The 23,180-nt window shown below is 38.5% G+C and overlaps 1 protein-coding gene across 1 annotated transcript in view; it reads left to right on the plus strand.

Moving 5' to 3' along the window:
• The window catches only part of LOC122792866 (polypeptide N-acetylgalactosaminyltransferase-like 6), a 2,507,518-nt gene that overhangs the window by 1,694,159 nt on the left and 790,179 nt on the right, over positions 1-23,180 (plus strand). The gene's annotated exons all lie outside the window — the stretch shown is intronic.

Below are 23,180 nucleotides of genomic sequence, written 5' to 3' on the forward strand. Positions count from 1 at the left end.
ATTCTCTGTCTCCTGTCATCTACTAAGAGGTTTTCACTGCTTGACTTACAAAGCCATGTCTGACGCAGGTCTGTTAGAAAGCTACATCTAAAGAAATCTCAGTCCCTCAGCACCACATGCTCCAGAGACCTTAACCTTATTACCACAATCAACAGAACATGCTGGAGGAACAGGTTCAAACCCAGAGACTTCCCATGCTCTGGAATAGACTTTCCATACATGTCAAGCAGAACACTTCACTGGCTGTCTTCAAGAGAAATCTTGATGAGTGGATGGGAAATATAAAGTTCTTCCTGGGGATCACTCCAGTGGCTGTACTTGATAAAGGCACTGGTAACTAACGTCGGGCAGCATGATGCCAGGGCACTTCTATGGGTTAGGCTTGTAAAGGCTCCAGGGCCATTATCCTAGTACATACCTATGAACCTATAATAGGATCATAGGAGTTTACTAGGCTAATGGCCCTGGGGGCCTTACATGCCTAGCCAAGAGTTTATCCCCAAAAAGAAACCAGCACCTACCACCCCTGTCAATGAGTGATACAGGTGAAACCCCTGGGACAAATTTGTGGTTTCCCATCCACTCATCAAAGCTGCACTTGAATAGGGTTAGTGAAGTGCTCTGTTTGACGTGTATAGGAAGTCTATCCAGAGATGGGCAGCCTTTGGAAGACAAACCTGTCTCTCCACCAGGTTTTGTTGATGTTGCATATTAGATTCAGGACTTTTGAGTGGGTAGTGTGTGAGGAGTTTGACTTATGGATATGGAGCATATCTAGTATGGCAGGGTCTGAGATTGCCTTGTAGGTGAGACCCAGATCACCCCTGATCAATCTGTATGATACCAAGTAGAGTGATAGTGATTTGAGCCTGTCTGCATAGGACAGGTGTTGGATGCCATGGATTCTGTTTGTGAGGTATTTCAGTGGCCTTTCCAGTTGGTGCAGATGTTTGGAGAGGTACATCGCAAATGGGACGCTATACTCAATTATTGGTCTAATGAGGGAGGAGTATAGAGAGGTAATAACCCCCTTTTTTCTGGATGCAATCCCTTTACGTATGAGATGAACCAACTTAAAGGCTTTTCTGACCACTGCCACTACATGATGGTTGAATGTGAGGTTGTTATCAACCTGAGTGCCCAGGTCTCTCACCACATGTTGTGTTCTTAGGGGGTTGCCATTGATGGGGTAATCAGTAGGAGTCGTGTTTTTACCAAATGGTATGATGATATTTTTTTTTGCATTTAGCTTGAGGCCATGACTTTGGCACCCATCATTTGCTGCTGTGAGACCCTCTTAACACCATTTGGGGAGTCAATGACAGCACCCAACTTACAGTCATCCACAAAGTTGGTCAGTCACAGGCCTTTTGTCTTTACCTGGACCTCTGAGAAATACATGCCAAACAGTAGGAGTCCCAGGACGGATCCCTGGGGTGTTCCACTAGTGACAGGTCCACTATCAGAGGTGGAGGTGTCTGTTTTGACTTTGAGGGTCCTGTCGGTGAGCCAGTTGGCCACCCATCTGATGAGATAGGGATTAACACCAAGTTGTGTTAGCTTTTCTATGATGCCTGAGTGGGGGATTGTGTCAAAGGCCTTGGCCAAGTTAAGGTAAGCTGTATGTACTGACTTTGCCTCATCCAGGGCCTAGGTGACAGTCTCAAAGAGATCAACCAGGTTCATCAGGCAAGATCTGCACTTGCCAAATCTGAACTGGGTGGGGTCAAGTGTTTGGAGATTGAAAGTCCTTGTTTGAGATCCATAATAATACATAATGCAAAATAAACTGCACGTAAGTGTTTTTCATTACTTCCTGATAGGAGTCAGTAGTTCTTTCAAATTACTACTTAGTTCTATCAAATGACTATTTAATTCACTAGATTCTGTTTGAATTAGATCCTGTATATATGTCACATGGTGTTATAACAAATTATTTTTCTGGAATCAGTGACCCTACCATGCTAGGATAGCATAACACATGAGACAGAATTATGTTACTTTTAGCACAATCTGGAATAGTCTGCAGTCTTTTTCAACTTTTTCCCAAGTTTGCTTGTAAACTTGTGAAATATAAGCAAAGGTAACCACTAATTTCAAAAAATATATATATGCCACTATGAAAGTCTCAGACCAGGGAGTATGACATTGTTTCTCGGTGTTATGCCGTAAATCTTTCATATGATGTAGACACTAATACTGAGGTTCATGAAAGTAATGATGGAGCCATAGGTAAATTCTAATCTTTGGCAACATGCTGCTGAAAAGCATGACAGACAACCTGAAATACATTTCATAAAAAGGCTTTATCTCATACTTACTGTTAAAATACATCTTTCTGTTGCAATCACTTCTTTAAGCACCAGCTTAATGTAAATAAGGAAAATATATGAATGACCTTCATAGTGGGCTCTTGCAGGAAATATCACTTATTCATTACCTAATTATTAAATTTTAATGAGATTATCCCTGGAGATTTAAAATCCAATTATGCAGAATGGTAAAGTCAGTAAGAAAAAAACTGTTCCAACCTCTTAAGTCATTTCAGTTTTATTTTCAAACACTTGGACAAATGTCGTGATTATGCAATAACAGGAGGAGCAAGTCAATGTGACCTAAAATAAGATACCATTCAAGCACAACTTGATATGGAAGGTTAAGTTAGGTATAAATGCACATCAGTGAATTTGCTAGGACGTAGCATAATAATAAATATATAACCTCCTGCAAGATTCCTAAGGTCCATCCTGGGTGGGCAATGCAAGTTTATACACACTGAAGCAAAAACAGTTTCTAAGGAAGCATTTTTAATCCTGTGTGTATGCTGAAAATATATTACCTCTTCTACATTTCTAGTATTTGCAAGCTTACCTATTAGGAGGAAGAGCACAGCAGTTTCAAGAAAATACGATCTGCCTGCACAGTTAAAAAATGTTCACTAAATACATACAAGGGATGTGGCGCTATGTTCACCTGTTATTAGGACCTGGGATAATAGTCATGAAAAAAAATAAATTAAGTTCTGAAGGTGACATATATGAATACAGGTGAAAATATGCCCTTTGTAAGCTTCTTTTAGTAACCCCTTTATTACATTTTCATTGAAGATATAAACACACATACATTAGAAAACAAAATAAACCATATAAGCATTTTTCCATTTACACACATTAAACTTTACATCTTCTTTCTTTACAACTGTCTTTTAGTCCAATATGACATAAATCAATCAGTTACTGCCTTTCCTATCTCCTCCTGAACATTATTCTGCATGCATTATTCCTATAAATTCCATTTATTTCTATGGAATTTGCTGCTTCCCCTTTTCTGAAAATCTCATGCCCATGGAATCTTTTAGTGATTGCTACAGAAAAAGTTTGTTTCAGTACTTGTTGATTATGAGAGTGATTATTTTGAGGACTTCTTAACACTACTTGGAGCAAATTAATAACCTTTTTTTTTTGTTGTAATCCAACAATATTAATAGATTTAAATGTCATATAAAAGTATGAGACAAAATGTGACAACAGAATGGAATCGGCTGCATAGGGAGATGTCATACTAGAAGATTTTGCTGTGGAGTAAGATATGTATGAAATACTTTAGCAGTCAAAGAGTATTAACAAACAAAAGCCTGGTAATGTCTGCAGAATTCTTCTGCAGGCATAAGATACTCTTAAAAAGACTTTCATATGGCAAGGTTTTCAGGTCAGTTCAGTAGTCGCACAACTGCATGCTACTGTACTGTGCAGTCCTTCCTTTTATCAAGGTTCTTTAATGAAGGATCTCCAGACACATGCAGCAATCCTGCTATCTCCTATGATTTGTCTAGACTGTCATTCATATAACATCCATCTTACACATCAGCAGTTTTCACAGTTATCCTCCTTAGTAATTTCATATAAGTGTTGTACAGGGAATCCCATTCATCACAAATACTCAGACTGTACACTTGTTTGGGGTTTTACTCAGAATATAATTGAATTTGCTGTCTAGCTATAATAATCTGGTGTCATGTGTTATCTGGTAGCATTGAAGTATCTCATTTTACAAAACCATATCATTTTATATGACAATTATAGATTTCAAAATAAGGAGTGTCTACCCTTTCAAAGAAAATTGTGAAATAGATGCATTGCTATTTTTATACTTACTTTTCCTTTTTAACTATATTCATTTAATTTTAAATATGTTATTGTGCTCTACCACTGGGGTCCATGTTTTGTCCTAGCCAAAATAAATCATCATAACAAAAGTAAATAAGTGCATAGAATAAACATGTCATTCGTCTATATTTTTCTTTTTATGAACCAGGAGTAGGCCTCTTGTAAAGCTTGCTGCTACTGTTTTTTCTATCCTCATGCCCTTCCTTTATCCATCTTACCAATTTATAGTGTAAGTCTTAAACGACAACTAAAACTGTACTTCAGTCAGTAAACTTTGTCTGCCATAAATACACCTGTCAATGAGTTGGAATGCATCCACAGCTGCACGGTTTAGAATTGCTACCTAACTCAGTACCTTGAAGATGGTTGCCATGACTATTTATACCACTCTTTGGAATTTGCATGCCCCAGGCATTTGAGCCAGCATCAGGCATTAGGTATTATCTGGGAAGCATTCCTTTACATTTCAGGGCCCGAGGATTTGTAATCTAATGCCACTTTGGCTGAGAGAGTCCATGAATTAAGCAGTTTTAAAAGTTTCCTTAAAGCATATATATGCTAATTTATTTAACATTTGTTGACCAGGAAAGTCCAACTAGGCTCCACAGAGCCTATTTTCAGTGGAGGCCCAGAGAGAAACACTCTAGTCGTATGTCTTTTGAATGTGGGAGGAAACCCACACAAAAGCAGGGAGAACATGCAAACTCTGCACAGGAGGCACCCCAGCCAAGAATCAAACTGGAGAACCTCTTGCTGTGAGATGACAACATTAACCGCTGCACCACTGTGCCACCCTGATCTCACCACCTCTTCCTATTTACTGTTTTGAGCATTTTTTTCTTTTTTTTTTTTAACAAAAGCATTGTTTTACTGTAATCTACTTCTTATTTATGTATTTTTTATCCACTGGCATAAGTTCTACACTTCAAATACAGTAATAAACCTGGACTTAAAATTTCTCTAGTGCTCTCTACATGTCCATATGTAAGTATCCCACATCAGTCACTAAAACTGAATTTAAAGCAGAGGCCATTCTTCACTACAAACAACAATTTAAGTTATTTGGGGATTATTGGATCATTGTATGTTTCCTTTAAATAATGCCAGCAATAGAAACTTGTTGGCAAATGAAGTTTGAATCCATCCCAACTCAAATCTAGTAGAATTTTCTTATTTCATTTTTTTTTTAAATAATTTCATCTATGGACTATTTTTTTCAGTTCTTTCCATTTAGAAGCTGCAGAGTTAGAGCAGATATTTTTGCCACCTCAGTTATGTAGTCTTATCAAGTCCCATGTATCAAACATTTGAACAGAAAACAAAGAAAATTATATTTCAATAGAAAAAAGGCAATAGGTTTAGATATTGGGCCAGACTCATGAATGGCTGCTCTCCGCACTGCTGTAATGTGCATATTGCATTATAATGTGCATACAATAGGGCACCATTTTGTATTCATCAAACATGTCATGTACAGTTGCCACAGGTAAATAGCACAGTATGCTAATGAAAGCATAATCAGCAGAATGACATGCTAATGAACCAATCTAATCCAATATGGCAGATCCATTCAGGAAGCTATGAAGTAATCATGTAGAGATGGTGTAGCCTTTGCCATGATCACCAAAACCTAATGGAATACAGCCACCATCACACTTCGGAAAAAAGCAATGTTAGGTTTTGCTGCTGCTCCATTGCATGTATATGCGCAACAGGTTCAAATCTATGCTGCTACTGTTGCTGCAGATAGACCTCTTCCAAGGAGAAGGATGTTCAGACCACATTTAACATATGGACTGCATGACATTTAGAGTGATACAGGGTTGATAGGGAAACACTACAGGAGCTCTGCAACCTCTGCCACACTCCCACCTCAGACCCAGGAGAAATTAAGGAGAAACAGTGGAAACTGGTATGTGTAGCATTAATGATATTAACTACTGGTACATTTCTGAGACCCATAGAGTATATACTGGGGGAGTCAAAGGCCTCAGACTCCAGATAATTTTACCAATGTCCCAATGCTAGAACATGCAAGGGAGTACATCTATTTTCCACATACCCCAGAGGAGAGAGCAAGAACAATGCAGGAATTTTATACCGTAGCACACTTTCATGAAATCTTGGGGGCCATAGACTGCACTCACATAGAAACAAAAACACTACATATAACAGAAAGGGGTTCCACTCAATGAATTGCAAGGCTATTTTTCATATCTGAGAAGTTATTCTCAGTGTCTCTGCAGGCAACCAAGGCAGTTATCATGACTTACCCATGTGGCACATATCACAGTTTGCTAGGAGTTATTAGATTCATACATTAATACTAGGCTAACTGTCCTCGGGGGCTATTTTAAGCCTAGCCAATTACCCCATGTGAGAATCAAACCCTGCACCTTGTGTTTCTAAGGTAAGCACCTTAACCATTAAACCAAACTACCACAAGGCCATCTGTTGGGTGATGCAGGTTATGCACTGGAACCATGGTTCATTACACCCATCAGAAATGCACACACCCACAGCAGAAGGATACAATGATACCCATGTTAAAACTAGAAACATCTTAGAGTGTGTTTTTCACATGCTGAAGTCATGATTCTGCTGTCTAGACACATCAAGTTATTCCCTGCTGTATGACCCAGGCACTTGCACGGAAATTGTCACAGTCTGCCATGTTACACAATATCATCTTCAGGAAACAGCTGCAACACTTACAGCAAGGTCCAGGACCGCACATTGCTGTAGCACAGCATGGACCAGAACCTGGAGCACACTCAGGCAAGGATTCTGAGGAAGAACCTCCAGCTGCAGAGGTAGCAGTCAGACATAGATGTGCACAATATGCCCTTGCCATGGCTAAATGGCAAATGATAGGACACACTCAACAGCAAAGGAATATACATAACAACCTTAGCATATACAGATATTAAGTTGTGAGATCCAATGTACACAGGCTGTACTTACTCATGTTTGCCTGCCTAGATTATGTATGTGTATGGAGAGCATCAGAGAAAGAAAGCTGCAAAGTACATAACTCATAACTGCAGTCATGTCAAGGTAAGTGTGGAACCTGTATTATATGAACAAATGTGTAAGATAATCTATCTGCACATTGTCAGTCATAAACGTACTCAATCCGAACCTGTGTGAGGGGTTCACCAGTGGTAATCTTTTGTTATAGCAATGATATCTGCACTATGGAGGCGTGCATTGTATACAATATGTAACAACTTGAACAGCAGCAAGAAGAAATCCACAACTGGCAACAGCACAAACACAGGTTTAATAAAAAAACTCAAAACTCTAGTGCCTCGGCTTACAGCCTTCCAGGAGTAATACAAAACACATAGCTTTACACAGACTTTATATAACACCATTCATCAATTATTCAATTACATAATAATTGTTTCCAATTAATCTCTAAATTTAAGCATACATGGTATTGAACTTTAAAATATAAACAGATTATTTACAAAGAAGTTAATGTCACATATTTCCCCAATTTTGATAAAAACTTGACCTAAAACAGAAGCTTTTAACAAAGAATGATCAGCGTTATGAACTGTTTTGAAATGCATTGCAATATTACTTTCTATTTTACCATTCATTATATCTCTTATATGTTCCTGTATTCTTACTTTACATTTCATTTTGCTTTCTCCTATGTAAAATAAATTACAAGGGCAGCTGAGAGCATATATTATCCCTTCACTGTTACATGAAAAGCTACCACCAGGAGAAAACTTAATACCATTTATTTTCTTAAAATTTGTAACACAGAAACATATAGAGCAACCACCACAAGGGTGAGTACCCTCATGGCAGGAATTATGTGCAGCGTCTCATTAGGCATAGAGAAATAGCTAGAAACCAAAAAAAATCTTTCAAACTTTTTCCTTTTTTTAGGAAATACAAGGACTGTTTGCTATTATTCTCTCTAATTCCACATCCTGAAGTAAAAATTTCCAACAGCTATATAATATTTTAGTAATCCTATTGCTCAGGCTAATATACACTGAAACAAAATATATCTGATTTTTGCAAGAATCAATATTATTCCTTTCTCCATACATGACATTTTGACACTGATTTAACCCCAGTCTAAATGCTGCAACTCTTTGTAAAGACTTCTTCACTACATTGTAGTTATAACCCCATTAACATGTAAAAAGTGTACCTACACTCTCTTACAAAATCCCCCCAATCACTACAAATCCTGTGCATTCGAAGTAGGGTAGGGCTTCCAGCAAATGTTAGGGATGAAAACTAGCCTCATGCAAAAAATGGAAATTATCTGCAGATTTCCTACGTACTGATGTCTTAATGCCCCCACCCATTAACACCTTCTAGAAATAAATCAAGGAAATGAACCATGCTACCACAGTGTATGTCATCAAATTTCACACCATAAATATTTTGTTCTAAATCCAACTGAAAATTCATAACATTATGCCTACCACCTTTACAAACAAAAATTAAATCATCTATGTATCTGTAATAGGCAATAACATTATTTTTCACAAACTCCTGCTTATACAAGTATTCAGACTCAAAAAGTGTCATGAACAAATGTGCATAGAAGGGGGCAAAAGATGCCATCATGGTAGTACCCTGCAACAGGTGGTATACAGATCCATCAAAGACAAAAAAAATATTTAATCAACAAAATTGTGTAAGTTCTATTATGTAACAGGAAAGGGGAGACTTGCCCAAAAAAATAATTCAAGGCTTCAATGCCATCCGGATGTCTAATACTAGTGTATAAACTTTTCACATCCATAGCCACATAGTACATATCACTTCTCCAATTAATGTCCTGTATTTTGTCCAAGAAATCAAAAGTGTCTTTTATGTAGGACTGTAAACTCATAACATGAGACTTTAAATATTCATGTATAAGTAAGCCTATATTGTTCAAAAAATATCTATGGCCACCAACAATAGGATGACCAGGAGGGTTCTGCAAACCTTTATGCAATTTAGGCAAACAATAAAAGGCAGGTAATTTGGGTCTATATAATAACTTTGAAATCTACAAAGATCTGTGTGGAGTCTGCATGTCCTCCTGCATCTGGAACATTTCTCCCTGGGCCTCTGCTGAAAATTGTCTCATTCCAAGTCAGACTTTTCCAGTAATAGCACCAATTTAATGGACAAAAAAATAAATAAATATTAAATAAATAATACAATAAATCATGCTAAGTGCTTTTGACCTTGCACAACAGGCTTCATCATGGCCAGGCAACATATTTATAATAGTTATTCCTAGGTTTTCTTCAAGTCATGATGAAAAGTTTCTATAAAAATCACATTCTGACACTCTTTGTAAAATGGTCTGTCTACTGGAATCAAACTCTGATTCAACTCTGCTGTTTTATATAGCTCTGAGAGTTTAACCCTTGTGCCACATGGAAGCTAGATTGGCAGGTGAGTTTTCTCCACTAAATACTGCCAGAATGTTGATGGCTGCACATCGCCAACAAGCCTGTTTGCACTGTAGAAGGCATGCCGAATTAAAGTTTGTCACTTTTTACTTCAACGGAGAACTCTGCTCCCAGCATATTGCCACCCAAATAGGGAAGGCAAGAATAATACTTCCTTATTGAACTGAGCTTTGGAGCTAACATTGAAAAGTATAATAAAACATGTGAAGCATATATGTGTAACTTGTTAATATAAAACAAATCTGTTGTACATGTAATCTGAATGACCGCATTTCCACTGTGAATCTTATTTGTGCAAAGGTTGACAGGGAGCAACACTGAACACCATTAAACACTGGTACTTCACAGTCGAAGTTCAACACATCAAAGTATAATCATGCATGCACTAACACTTTGCCAACATCCGACCAAATATGTTTCTAAGCCTTGGGCTTTTGAAGTAGATTTGGCACAAAAATAAGTATTGCTACTGGGTTATATCACTCCATTTTATGGAAGTTGTTTAATGTACTCATGTGAAATGCAGTGAATTGTATGGCTGACTGACCACTTCATTCTGGACAGTTGGGATTGCACCGCAGTACTGACACAAATGATATACAACTACATACAGCCTTGATGCACATAACTCATCATTTTTAATCCCTTGTGCACTGGAACATTAAGTATTGTTTGGTATTGCTTGGTAATCACAGTCCACATTTCCACGCATGAGCACCTTCCATTGCTAATATCAGTGCCATTCGTTAAGGCTTACATACCATTGTCATAACCTGATGATCCATGAATGATTCTTTGTCCATCCTGCATTGCATAAATGTGTGTGTCTCATATGCACAAGTCAGGTTGATACATGTCATTTTCAGTTCTGCAGTATACATTAATGACAACATAGCCGACATAAGTCAGCAGTATGTATGTATTATTGATCATAGCATTGCACTTGCTCCATCATAACAACAAATAGGGATTTGTACAAAACCTTCAACATCACAATATCTTCTTTGACACAAAATGAGATGCTATTCCTATCTACACTGCACCATGCAAAAAACTTCTGTAGTGGCACTCAAATTAAGTACTGTGTCCTCTAGATTTTGTCAATAAATTGACATGTTGTTCCAAACTCATTGCAATCAACTTTTGTGTGTGTCTGTGTGTATGGAGTCATGTAAATATGACCATAACTACTGCTGTTCACAATAAAGTAATAATCTGGAGTAACTTTTACACTGTAGTGAGTTCACATCAGTGTCATACCCTACTCCCAACATTATCTTCTCTACAGCACTACACTGATATCATGTGCTATAAAGTGCACTTTCACTTCTGTTGCGGTGTCTGTGTTAAGCACTGTGTCTTCTAGATTGCACATTTAGATAGGTAGGGGGTTCTAATTTCACCTCAGTCAACTTTTTCATATGTGTATAGAATCATGTAGCTATGACCGTCACTAACACTGTCTACAATAAAATATTATCCTGGAGTTAATTTTACACTGCAGGGTGTGTCCACATTAATGTCAGACCCTTCTCACATCATAATCTTGTCTGAAACACAACACTGATATCATCCTCTATAAATTGTACTCTCACATGATCAAAATCAGATTTCTGCATTGACACTTGCACTATATGCTATGCCCACTAGACTGCATAGCTAAGTAAGTAGGGGGTTCTAATTTCACAGCAATCAACTTGTTTGTGGGTATGGAGTTGTATAAATATGACCTTAGCTACTGTTGGCCTCAATAAAATAGTAGCCTGGAGTAAATTTTACATTGCAGGGTGAGTCTGCAACACTGTCAGACACTTCTCCTGTCATCTTCTCAGCATCACAACTCTGATGTCATCATTTATAAAGTGCATTCTCACACTATCAAAATCAGACTTCTTCTTTGGCATTTGTTTTAAGTACTGTGCCCGCTAGATGTATAAATAGGTAGTGGATTTTAATCTCACAACATTCAACTTGTCTGTGTGATTGTGAGTCCATTGCATTCCTGGAGGATTAATTCAACAGGCATATTCATTTGATGTCCACTCATGAGAAGCATTTACATAGTCAGATCGATCCCACATCCCCTTTTCACTCTGTCCCTAAACACATACACACATCTCCTGTGGCATGTGCATGTAAAACACTTGTTTGTACATTGTCTCAGTTAATTGGTAGGGAGTTCTAATACAGCATGTGACTCTGCCAATTGTGTGTGAATGCAAATGGATGCAGGAGTATCTTACACCTGTTAGTACTGACAATGTTTAGAATTGCACAGAGCTGTAGAAGTCATTTTTGCACACACCTCTTCTTTGCATGGCACAGTATATGTCATCCTTTCAAAGATGCAGTGTGGCTCACATGCAATCAATTTTCTTGTGTAGTGCATCCACATAATACACTTCTCTGTAGATTGTATCAGTCTTTAAGTGGGGAGTTTGGATACAGCAGTGAGAATCTCTTCATTGTATTTGTGAATGCAAATGGATGCAGGAGTATCTTACACCTGTTAATACTGACATCATTTCAAACTGCAGACACATCTCCTTTGCATAAAACAGTTTATGCCATCCTTCCAAAGAAGCAGTGTGGTACATCTGCAATCAGATTTCTTCTGTGGCACATGTGTATAATATACTTGTTTGTAGAATGTGACAGTACAAAGCTAGAGAATTCGATAATATGAATGCCTATTGTTTGTGAGCGGGTGTTTCTTCCTTTTATTGTGCAAAACAGGCTGTAAATGCATACATGTGGTATATCTATACAGTGTGCTTGTGCTGTGCAACCACCTTTAGTGGTATCATGAAGGTAATAAACACTGGTGATGTGTTCCATTGAAATTTGCAGTTTTATAGTTATCAAATAGATCATTAGTTGTTTGTGCTTCAGCAAGCCTTCACTAACCTGTGAAATCACAACAATGCTTAGAGTCAGTGTACGTGTTCTTAACAGTATTGGCACCCCCCATGTGCTATGTTCATCTGTAGATGTTGTTTCCTGTTAAAAGAGTTTATTCTACATTTCCTTTGGAAAGGCTGTATTTAAAACTGATTCTGTCATTTGAATAGATTGTCATTCCATCACAGTTGTAGTGAGATAACGTCTCACCACTAAGGACATGAGATAATATAATGTATGTTGTTGCCTACATAAGAGATGTGTTCCAATACTGGATTATATCCACACTGGACATAGCTGTTGTTCTGCTATCACAGTCACAACAGCAGGAGGCTACAGGTGTATTTGGGTATACCTAGCATCAGGTATTGTCTGACATACAGCAGGATTCTTTCTAGCTAATTACAGAGACACATACTCCTTGATTCATACATATGATGAAATGCTTTCACATAATCACAGCTATGATAATTGGTGATGTACTTATACCATGGAACATTGAGTGATCCCACTATAGTGTTGATTTTATCAGTACTTTGGCAAAACCAGCATTGAGTGAATATATGCATTTTTGTTCTTAACTGCTCTGCAGGAAAGACATATCCCCAAATCTATTTTGTGCATATAATGTGGCACAGGCTTCCCCCATAAATTTTAGCAGATAAAATTCGGGCAAATAAAATACAGGTAATTCAGTGACTTCACATAGGTCGGGTTCAGGAGTTGTGGTAACAGTTCCACTGTTGTGATTGTGATTACTAGCCATATTGTAATTTTGAAGAATTATACAGCTTGAGGTTCAATTCTAGCATAGGGATTCACTTTGTACAAACATACTAACATCACACAACAACCATCACATCACATCAGTCTTTTCCCTTGATAAGTTGCACAAACACACGTGAATGTAGTTATGGATTTCATGGCAGTAGACATTTGTTCTGCCAATATAATGGTGAGAGTGCTACTTTGGCACATGTATTAAGTAGTGTGGTATACACGAGTGTGCTCCAGTTCTTGGGTGGCATGTGTTCAGATATACAGAAAAACCTTCCTTGACCAAGGAACATTGATACAGCACTGACATCAATTTTGTGCACCTGAGCACACTAACTTAATTGCCATCATTCTTTCTTTGCCGTGGTGCAGCGGTTAACATTGTTGCCTCTCAGCAAGAGGTTCTCCCATTCGATTCTCGTCTGGACCACCTTCTGTGTGGAGTCTGCATGTCCTCCCTGCCATCGAGTGATATCTAAAGACATGCAGGTAGGTGCGTGCATGAACGGTTGTGCCTTCTATGAAGGCCAGGCATTGGGCTGGCAACATGGCACTGTAAAAATCCACTGCCAATCAATAGCGCAGTGGAGTTCCACTGTGGCGACCCCTAACCAGGAAAAGCCAAAAGAAAAGAGATAGAGTCCGATGTGCTAATATCACATTAATTTTAAGAGATCCTTTTTTAGTTCACTCATTAACTTAATTTTTTTGTCAGAATACTCCTTGCTAACTCCTGTGGCAGATGATAACAATATACAGCCATCGGAAATAATGCATCATAAAGTGAAGATTGCATCTCTTCTTATGTGTTTGCACAATAACTGTGTCAGGCAGGATTGCCTTATGCAAGGGTATTCCGTATGTCACACTCAGCTCCCACTTTCGTTACACCATTCACTCCGACATATGGGACGCAGAACCATTCGAAAATTAAGGTGCATAATACCTTTGAAGAGTGAGCCTCCTTGTACATGTGTTATATCTATTTCTGTGGCATAATTGATTAATACACAGGTCTGTACTGACATTGATGGGATGGGTTTGATCCTTGCAAAAGGAGAATGCGGCTTCTGAGCCATGCCTATTTTCCCGCATGTTATACTAACAAAACGCACACTGTGCAAATATCCCATAATGTATGTACTGTCCTTGCAAACTGTCATCTGAACTCAGCATGTCAATGACATTCATATGTCATGCAATTTCCTTATGTTACAATGTAAATTTCTGTAATGGTCACATCATGTCTGCTTTTATTTACCTGCATTTGCTCAGGAAATGTGATTACCATTAATTTTTCTGATATACGTATTGCAAAATTTTATTATTACAAATTTGTCTTTTTAACATAAGTACCTTCACATCAGTTATCATATTATAATTTGAACAGGGTATATATCTCTGTGATTTCTGTGCACAGTGTCCTCAGTACAATTTTTCTGTCTGGTAACCCATGTGTTGTAGTTGCCCTTGCCATTTCACGTCACCCATTCCTTATTACTGTATTCATGTTTCATTTATGGGCACAGTGCACTCAGCATATTTTCCCTGTCTGTGTACAGCATGTATTATTTGCCTTATGCAACTCTTCATGCTGTCTGTGCATGCAAACACACTTAAAAGGTTTGCCCATAGGCAAGCCTGTTTGTTTACTGTATGTGCTCATGCTGTTCAACACATTTTCCTGGCCAGCAATGCTGTTGCTGGCAACAAAAACTTGCCTGCATTCGTGTAGGCGTTATGAGCAGCATGCATATGTGATTAGTTCTGCTGTTCATCGGAAGAGCATGTAAACATCTTATAAGCTTTCCACGATGCCTACATGATTGTTCCTGAATCCCACAGATAATTTGCTTTTCTTACAAAAATATTAAATACTCCATCATATATGCATTTGACAATAGCAATGAAAGAATTTAACTTGTAACATTCCTGACAGGTTCTAAGCAATTATAGGAAGAACAGAATTTAGTAGAAAGCAAAAATTACATACTGTTGATTTATATGCAGCTAGGGTCTGACATTATTTAAACATATGTGCACATATATATATATATATATATATATATATATATATATATATATATATAGATATATACGTGTGTGTGTGTGTGTGTATGTGTGTATATATATATATATATATATATATATATATATATATATGTATGTATGCGTGTGTGTCTGTATACTGTATATATGTATTTATAAGTGTGTGTGAGTGTGTAGAGGTAACTCCTAAATTCTTCAACCCATGCATAGGTGCCCTCAAATTATCTGTTGTATGACCCAGTTATTCTCATTAGGGTAGTATATAATTATCAAACATGGAATGGGTAAGGACAATCTTTAACAAAATGGAATAGGTCATTTCAAGCAAAAACGAAAAAAAGGGAAACTGGCTGGGTTTAAAATGGCTCGCAATGGCAGCAATCCTAGTTCTTGCCTATGAATCTATGAATAATAATGATACAAACAGACAACTATCCAGAGATCAAATAGCGATTATACAAACAGAACACGAGATGAAAAAGTAGCAAAGCTCAACACCAGAACCCACAAAAAAAAAAGAAAAACTTTAAGATGAAACACATTCTTTATTGATGCCAAGTGTATATTAAATTGAATGACAGGTTGGTCATAATTAAGAAAGAGAAGATGTTTTGAAGTTTTTGAATGTCTATAAAGATTTGGCAAAATTTTAAGTGGTGTGAATGTTGAATGCTTATGCTCCACAGCATTTAAGTCACAATGACTGGTGTAAGTCACAATAAAAATACTAAAACTGAAATGTACAAATGTCATTTGGTGGTCTATCTTTTCTCTCACTGAAGATTGAAGAATCCTGAGGGCATCACTAGTTCAAATGCTACACTGGTACATGTGGCTAATGTAACATTGTACAAGTTTACGTTAAATGTTTGCTAAAAAAATATATATATATATATATATATATATATATATATATATATTTATTTATTTTACATTTGTTGACCGGGCTAGTCTAGCTGGATACATATCCTTTTTCAGTAGAGGCCCGGGGAGAAAAGCTCCAACATAATGAGAATACATGTTACATTTACATAGAATAAAAAATAGGATTAACATAGGTTTTATATAAACATAATAGAAAAACAGCAGGTTATACATACTAGTTATATGGCATATACTAAGTGAAGATAGTCTAGAACAAGAATTACCAGGTTACATTGTGAGGTCGAGAGATTATAATAATCTGAGAAAGGGATGAGACTAAGGTGGTATGGGACTAGGATGTTATGAGATATATAAGTTAGTCTGGTTCCGAACAGGGGCATAGCCAGTGTGACTTGAGATATTCTTTGAGATTATTTTTGAACTGATTATGCGAGGTCATGAGTCTTAGGTAGTTTGGGAGGGAATTCCAAGGCTTTCCAATGGAGTTGGCGTAGAGGGCATCACCACCCGAGTTCTTAGATTTAATGGTTAATATCTGAACGCTATTTAATGATCGAAGGCAGTTAAGGTTGGAGTAGGGGGTCAGAATACTGCACAGTGAGGGAGTTCTATCCGGTTGGTTGATTATTTTAAAGGCTTCAGTGAGTTGGTTAAGTTTGAGAAGATTGGGCAGTTCCAACCAGCCAAGTTTCTTTAGGTTAAGGCAATGGTGAGTGCGATAAGGGGAACCTGTTATGAATCTAGCAATGTGATTATAGGCAACAGAGAGCATGTTAAGTTCACGTTTATTGAGGAAAGAGAGAACTGGGGAGGCATACAGGAGGGTGGAGAGGAGATGGGTGCGGGCAATAGTTAATTTGGCAGTAGGGGTTAAAAAGTTTTTTATTCTGTACATGGATCCAAGTTTCTTGTTTACAGATTTAACGGTTTGGCTAATGTGTATGTCAAATTTAAGCTTATGGTCAATAGTAACACCTAGTAGTTTGGTACTGGTGACAGGGACTATGATGGTCCCATTGATGGATTTAACATGAAAGGTCATATTGTTAGTATTTGGAAGTTCTTTTCCTAGGGGTGTGAATACGTTGGGGAAAAATAGTAGTAGTTTGGTTTTTGTTGGATTGAGTATGAGTTTCAAGTCGGTGAACCATTTTTCTACTAAAGTAAAACAGAGTTGAGTAGTTGTTTGGAGTTTCGAGAGGGAGACGTCTGAACAGATTAGGGTGGAGTCGTCTGCATATTGAATGCAGGTGGATTTAGGGATGACTGAGTGAAGGTCGTTTATGAAGATGGAAAACAGGAGAGGACCAAGTATAGAGCCCTGAGGAACACCGATGGTGTTGGGGAGCAGGTCAGATAGTCTGTTTTGCCACTGTACAGCTTGTTGCCTACCAGTGAGGTAAGCCTTAAACCAGCTTAGTGCTGGGTTGTTCAGATGTAGGCTTTCCAGGGTGTTAAGTAGAAGCTGGTGATTGACCATATCGAACGCTTTTGATAGATCAAGAAAGAGGGCGGATGATATCAGTTTGTTATTACGGTTGTTATTAATGGAGTCAACAAAGGAAAGGAGGGCAGTAGTTGTACTGTGGTGGGGGCGAAAGCCATGCTGGGAGTTAGACAAGAGACGATTAAGGGTTAGGTAGTGAAGGAGTTGTTTGTGAACACATCTTTCCATAATTTTCGCTATTGGGGACAGTATTGCTATTGGTCTGTAGTTGGATGTTTCAGTGGAGGTATCTCCTTTGTGAAGAGGGATGATATAAGAAATCTTCCAAATAGAGGGAATGGTAGCTTCAGTTATAGTTCTATTGATCAGTATTGATATGGGATAGGCGATAATATCGGATGCAATTTGTAAGTATTCCGCTGGGAGGTGATCAGCCGCTAGGGTGGTTGGTTTGAATTTTTTTAAGAGGGTACGAATATAGGAGGTAGACACTGGCTTTAAGTTAAAGGAGGTAGGAGCAGCGTCATGAGATTCAGTGGCAGGTGAGGCAGTGGAAGTTAGTTGACTAGCTAGTGACTGGATAGTCTCAGTGAAGAAGGAGTTAAAGGTGTTGGCTATGTCTTCCAGATCTTTCCCAATAAGTTTCTCAGGGGTTGGGGTAGTAGATTTACCTGGGTGGAGGAGGTTGTTAAATCCTGCCCAGAACTTCTTTGGGTTGTTCTGGTGTTTATTCTGGAGGTGGCAGAAGTATTGTTTTTTGTCCTGGGTAATGGCTGTTTTAGTAGTGTTTCTAAGCTGTTGAAATTTAATGCGATCTTGGGGGGTTTTAGTGGCTCTCCATTTATCCCAGGCCTGGTCACGGAGTTTAATTTTGGTTTTGGTTTCTCTGGTTAGCCAAGGTGCTATCCGTACTTTGGATCTGATTTGTCTATTTGGGGCATGTGAGTCAAGTATCTTAAGGAATGTGTCATTGAAGTGGGAAACGCTCTCCTGGAGGGGTAGAGTTTTTAAAATGGACCAGTTGCAGGACTTTAGGTCTGCAAGGAATAGTTGTGGGTCAAATTTCTTTTTGTTTCTGATTAGCCTATATAAGGGGGGGTTGGAAGGTGGGCATTTATGTTTAATAATATAGGTGATTAGGTGGTCGCTGAGGTCGTTGCGAAGGGTCCCTGAGGTATAGTTGTTTGAATCTTTATTGGTAAGGATCCAATCAATGGTGCTTTCTTTTTGGAGAGTATTGCCAATTCTAGTTGGGGATAGGATATTTTGAGAAAAACCATGTAGGTTAATAGGATGTGGGGTTATATGGGTAGAACAGTGGGACCAGTCTATATTAACGTCCCCAAGTACTATGGTTTCTTGTGGGTAACTAGTGGCTAACCAGCATAGGGTTTGCTCCAGGTTTTCTGTGTTCTTCCCTGGTGGGATATAGATTACAATGAGGTTGATGCATTTTTGAGTGTTTAGGCATATCTTTAGGGCAATAAGTTCTAAGTTAGAGATTTTAGAAGGTTGCAATGGATTCCTAATGATATTCAGGGTATTCTTAAACATTACAGCTATATAATAGCTATATGAATATATAGCTATATATATATACACACGCACACACACACATATACATATATATATATATATATATATATATATATATATATATATATATATATATATATATATATATACACTCACACACACACACATACATATATATATATATATATATATAAATATATAAACACACACACACACACACACACACACACACACACACACATATATATATATATATATATATATATATATACACACACACACACACACACACACACACACACACATATATTTATATATATATATATATATATATATATATATATATATATATATATATATATAGATGCATATGTATGTGTGTGTGTGTGTGTGTGTGTGTGTGTATACATATATCTAAATATATATATATATATATATATGAATATATAAACATAGAAAACATAGTGCAGTCATTCAAACAGCATGCAGAGTACCTGGAAAAACTATGTGCACCAAGGGAGAACTTGCAAACTTTGTGTCTCCAGAAATTGTGCCCAGGCACTTTGAGGCAGAGATCTTATCATATTTCCAGCTACAAAACATTGCAAAACATAGCAACTTTAGAAATACGGTGTTTACAATACAGCTACTTTTGACATTAGAATTTAAAAAGGTGAACATTTATTCCTGATACTGAGTATCAAATGCCCCTCTGATATTGTAATCATTCTTTTGTATGTTTTACTAGCACTAGATTTAAATATAGCAATTAAAAGTTGTTGTCTAATAACGTAACACAGTTTATTTATTTATGTAACATTTGTTGACCGGGAAAGTCTAACTAGGACAGTGCCTAGTTTCAGGAGAGGCCCATGGAGAAACACTCCAGTTGCATGTCTTTGGAATGTGGGAGGAAAAACAGATAAACACAGGGAGGATATGCAGAATCTGCACAGACAGAACCCCAGCTGAAAATCAAACTGGAGAACCTTTTGTTATGAATTGACAACTTTAACCACTGCACCACCAGGTTGAAAGACTATTTATTCTTTGAAGATTTGCCTCGGTTATTTGAACCTGAGTAGTAATGATTATGAATCAGTTCATTAAATAATCCTGACACCAGTAAACATATATATATATGTATATTATATACATAATAATATACATGTATGTATTTTATATATATATATATATATATATATATATATATATATATATATATATATATAATATATGCACAAAGTGCAAACTATTGCAGAGCTTCCAAAATCTTAGTTAATATGGCATCATGTATATATCTAAGGACTGCCTTATCTCTTGCATCTAGAAATGACTTACTGCATGTGTGGGGGGGTTCCCACTCCCTCTCAGCATATAACATTGTTGCTGCTATGCAAAGTTGCCCTGGTATGCCCAGAAAACCTATAGTATGTTGTAATGATTGATAAATAGCCTGATTCTAAGCTACCCCAAAACAAAACACGTGCAACACATAGCTAACAAAGCCAGTGTGCCGAACAGTCACAGCCCTTAAGGCTAAATAACACACCTGATACACTTGTAATAGATGACTCTATCGTCAGGCACACTGACGTCCCACTCACCAGGCTGAACAAGGAGAAGGTCATGGTGAGCTGCCTGTCGGGCGCTAGGATCCGCCACATAACACAAGCACTCAGGTCACTCCAAGGCAAGTAAAAATATGACTCAGTCATTGTCCATGCTGGTGTGAATGACCTGAGACGTACCTCCCTGGGCTACATGAAAAGAGACATAGAGGAGCTCTCTGAGCATGTAGCCCAGGCCGGTATGACCCTGACCTTGAGTAGCATCTTACCCTCACCAAGAATGATGCCACGATATGAAGACAAGATGATCAATTTCAACAATTGGCTTAAGTGTTGGTGTCATTCAAAGGGGATCCAATGCCTGTCAGCCTGGGATGACATGCTCGACAAGCCATGATGCTTCGCTAGGGATGGCTTGCACCTGTCACCCCTGGGCTTTCGGATATTGGCAAAGGCTCTTGCTACCCCCATAGTGCCTTTTTTAGGCAAGGCTCAAAAGACAAACCCACCTCCATAGGTATCACAAGGGATAAGAAACTAAGAGTAATACTACTCAACGCCAGAAGTCTAAACCTCAAGATGCATGCACTCGAAACTCTCCTTAGCATGGAGAACATCGATATCTGTGCAGTAACAGAAACCTGGTTCAAGGCTCCCGAGAGCACCCCAGCACTACCAGGTTATACCTCATACCATGCTTTTCGGCCCCAAAACTTGGACCGAACCACAAAAGGAGGGGGAGTATCAATATTCGTCAAAGATACCCACACCTCCAGGTTGGTGGCACAGCACGAAGCATCAGAGACTATCCATGTGCAACTAACTGTGGGTAAAACTGCCTTCCAGTTTATAGCCTGCTACAGACCACCCTCCCAAACACAGGAACCCCACTTGGCCTTCCTGAGAATACTGGAAAATATGAAGGTCTCTCCAAACACCATTATATTGGGTGACTTCAACTACCCAAACATAGACTGGGAGCATTACTCTAGCTCCAACACCCTAGCCCAAAGGTTCCTAGAATTTATAAACTCAAATGCTATGGAACAACTTGTTACCACTCCCACAAGAGGGAAAAACATACTGGACCTGATCATCACCAACATGGTGACACTATGCTCCAGACCAGAAGTGTATCCCTCACTGGTAAGATCAGACCATAAACTAATCTCACTGGATATTCACATCCCGACCCCACCCCCTGCCCAGAAAACCACAGTGAAAAACTTCTCTAAAGCAAATTTCACATGCCTCAAAACCGAGGCGAAATCCTTCAAAGCCCCCGGGCCTGTGGAAAATACATCCCAGACCGCAGAATCCTTTATAAACACATTCTATGAACACCTTCAGGAATGCATGGATCATGCAATCCCAAATAAAACCAAGACCCAATCCTCCAAAGGCAGACGTCCTGTCTGGTGGACCCCAGCCATAAACAAACTATACAATAGAAGGAGGAAGCTACTACATGATAGAGCAAAATCCCAAAAAGGGAAGGCATCTCTAATCAGTATTAGCAAAAAACTACGGGCACTCATAAAATCGTCTAAGGCCAGCTTCGAGAAAAAATTGCACAGGACACTAAGGATAATCACAAGGCTTTCTTTAGTTATGTTAGGAACCTGGGTGGGAATTCCCAGATATGCTCAGAATTAGTCCAAAATGACAAAAAATACACCGAGCCCACAGACATTGCCAACATCCTAGCTGACAGGTTCAGTGCAAACTTCTCCCCCCTCTCCCCACCAAAAGGACAAATATCTATCCCAACAGAGTGCTGCCCCCCTGACATCTCAGATGCTCAGGTAAGAGCCGCCCTCTCCAAAGCAAAACACAGCATCAATGGGACCAGATGGTGTCCCGGCTGCGCCTACATGAACTCCAAGAAGAGCTAAACCCAAACATAAAACTACTGTTCAATCTTAGCCTTACTACAGGATATGTACCCAAAGAGTGGCGTACAGCAACAGTGGTCCCTCTCCACAAAGGTGGTGCCTCAGTGGATCCTGGAAACTATCGCCCCATAAGCCTGACTAGCTTGGCCTGCAAAGCTATGGAAAGGATCATCATGGACCTCATAAATAAAGATATTGGGGACCTACAGACACTGGATCCTACCCAGTTTGGCTTTGTTAAGGGCAGATCCTGCCTCTTAAACCTGGTCGATTTCTTTGAAACAGTCACCAAGGCCAGTGACGAGGGGAAGGTGGTCCACACAGCCTACCTGGACCTCGCAAAAGCCTTCGATACAATACCCCACTCGGGCATTATAGATAAGCTCACCAGCTTAAATATAAACCCCTATGTCACTAGATGGATTGCAAACTGGCTCAAGGACAGAACCCACATGGTTAGAATTGCTGGAGCCATGTCAGACTCCAAACCAGTTACAAGTGGCGTCCCA

The sequence above is a fragment of the Protopterus annectens genome, chromosome 2.part0 (genome assembly GCF_019279795.1).
Source record: "Protopterus annectens isolate FY-2018-M chromosome 2.part0, PAN1.0, whole genome shotgun sequence".
Classification (NCBI taxonomy): domain Eukaryota; kingdom Metazoa; phylum Chordata; order Ceratodontiformes; family Protopteridae; genus Protopterus; species Protopterus annectens.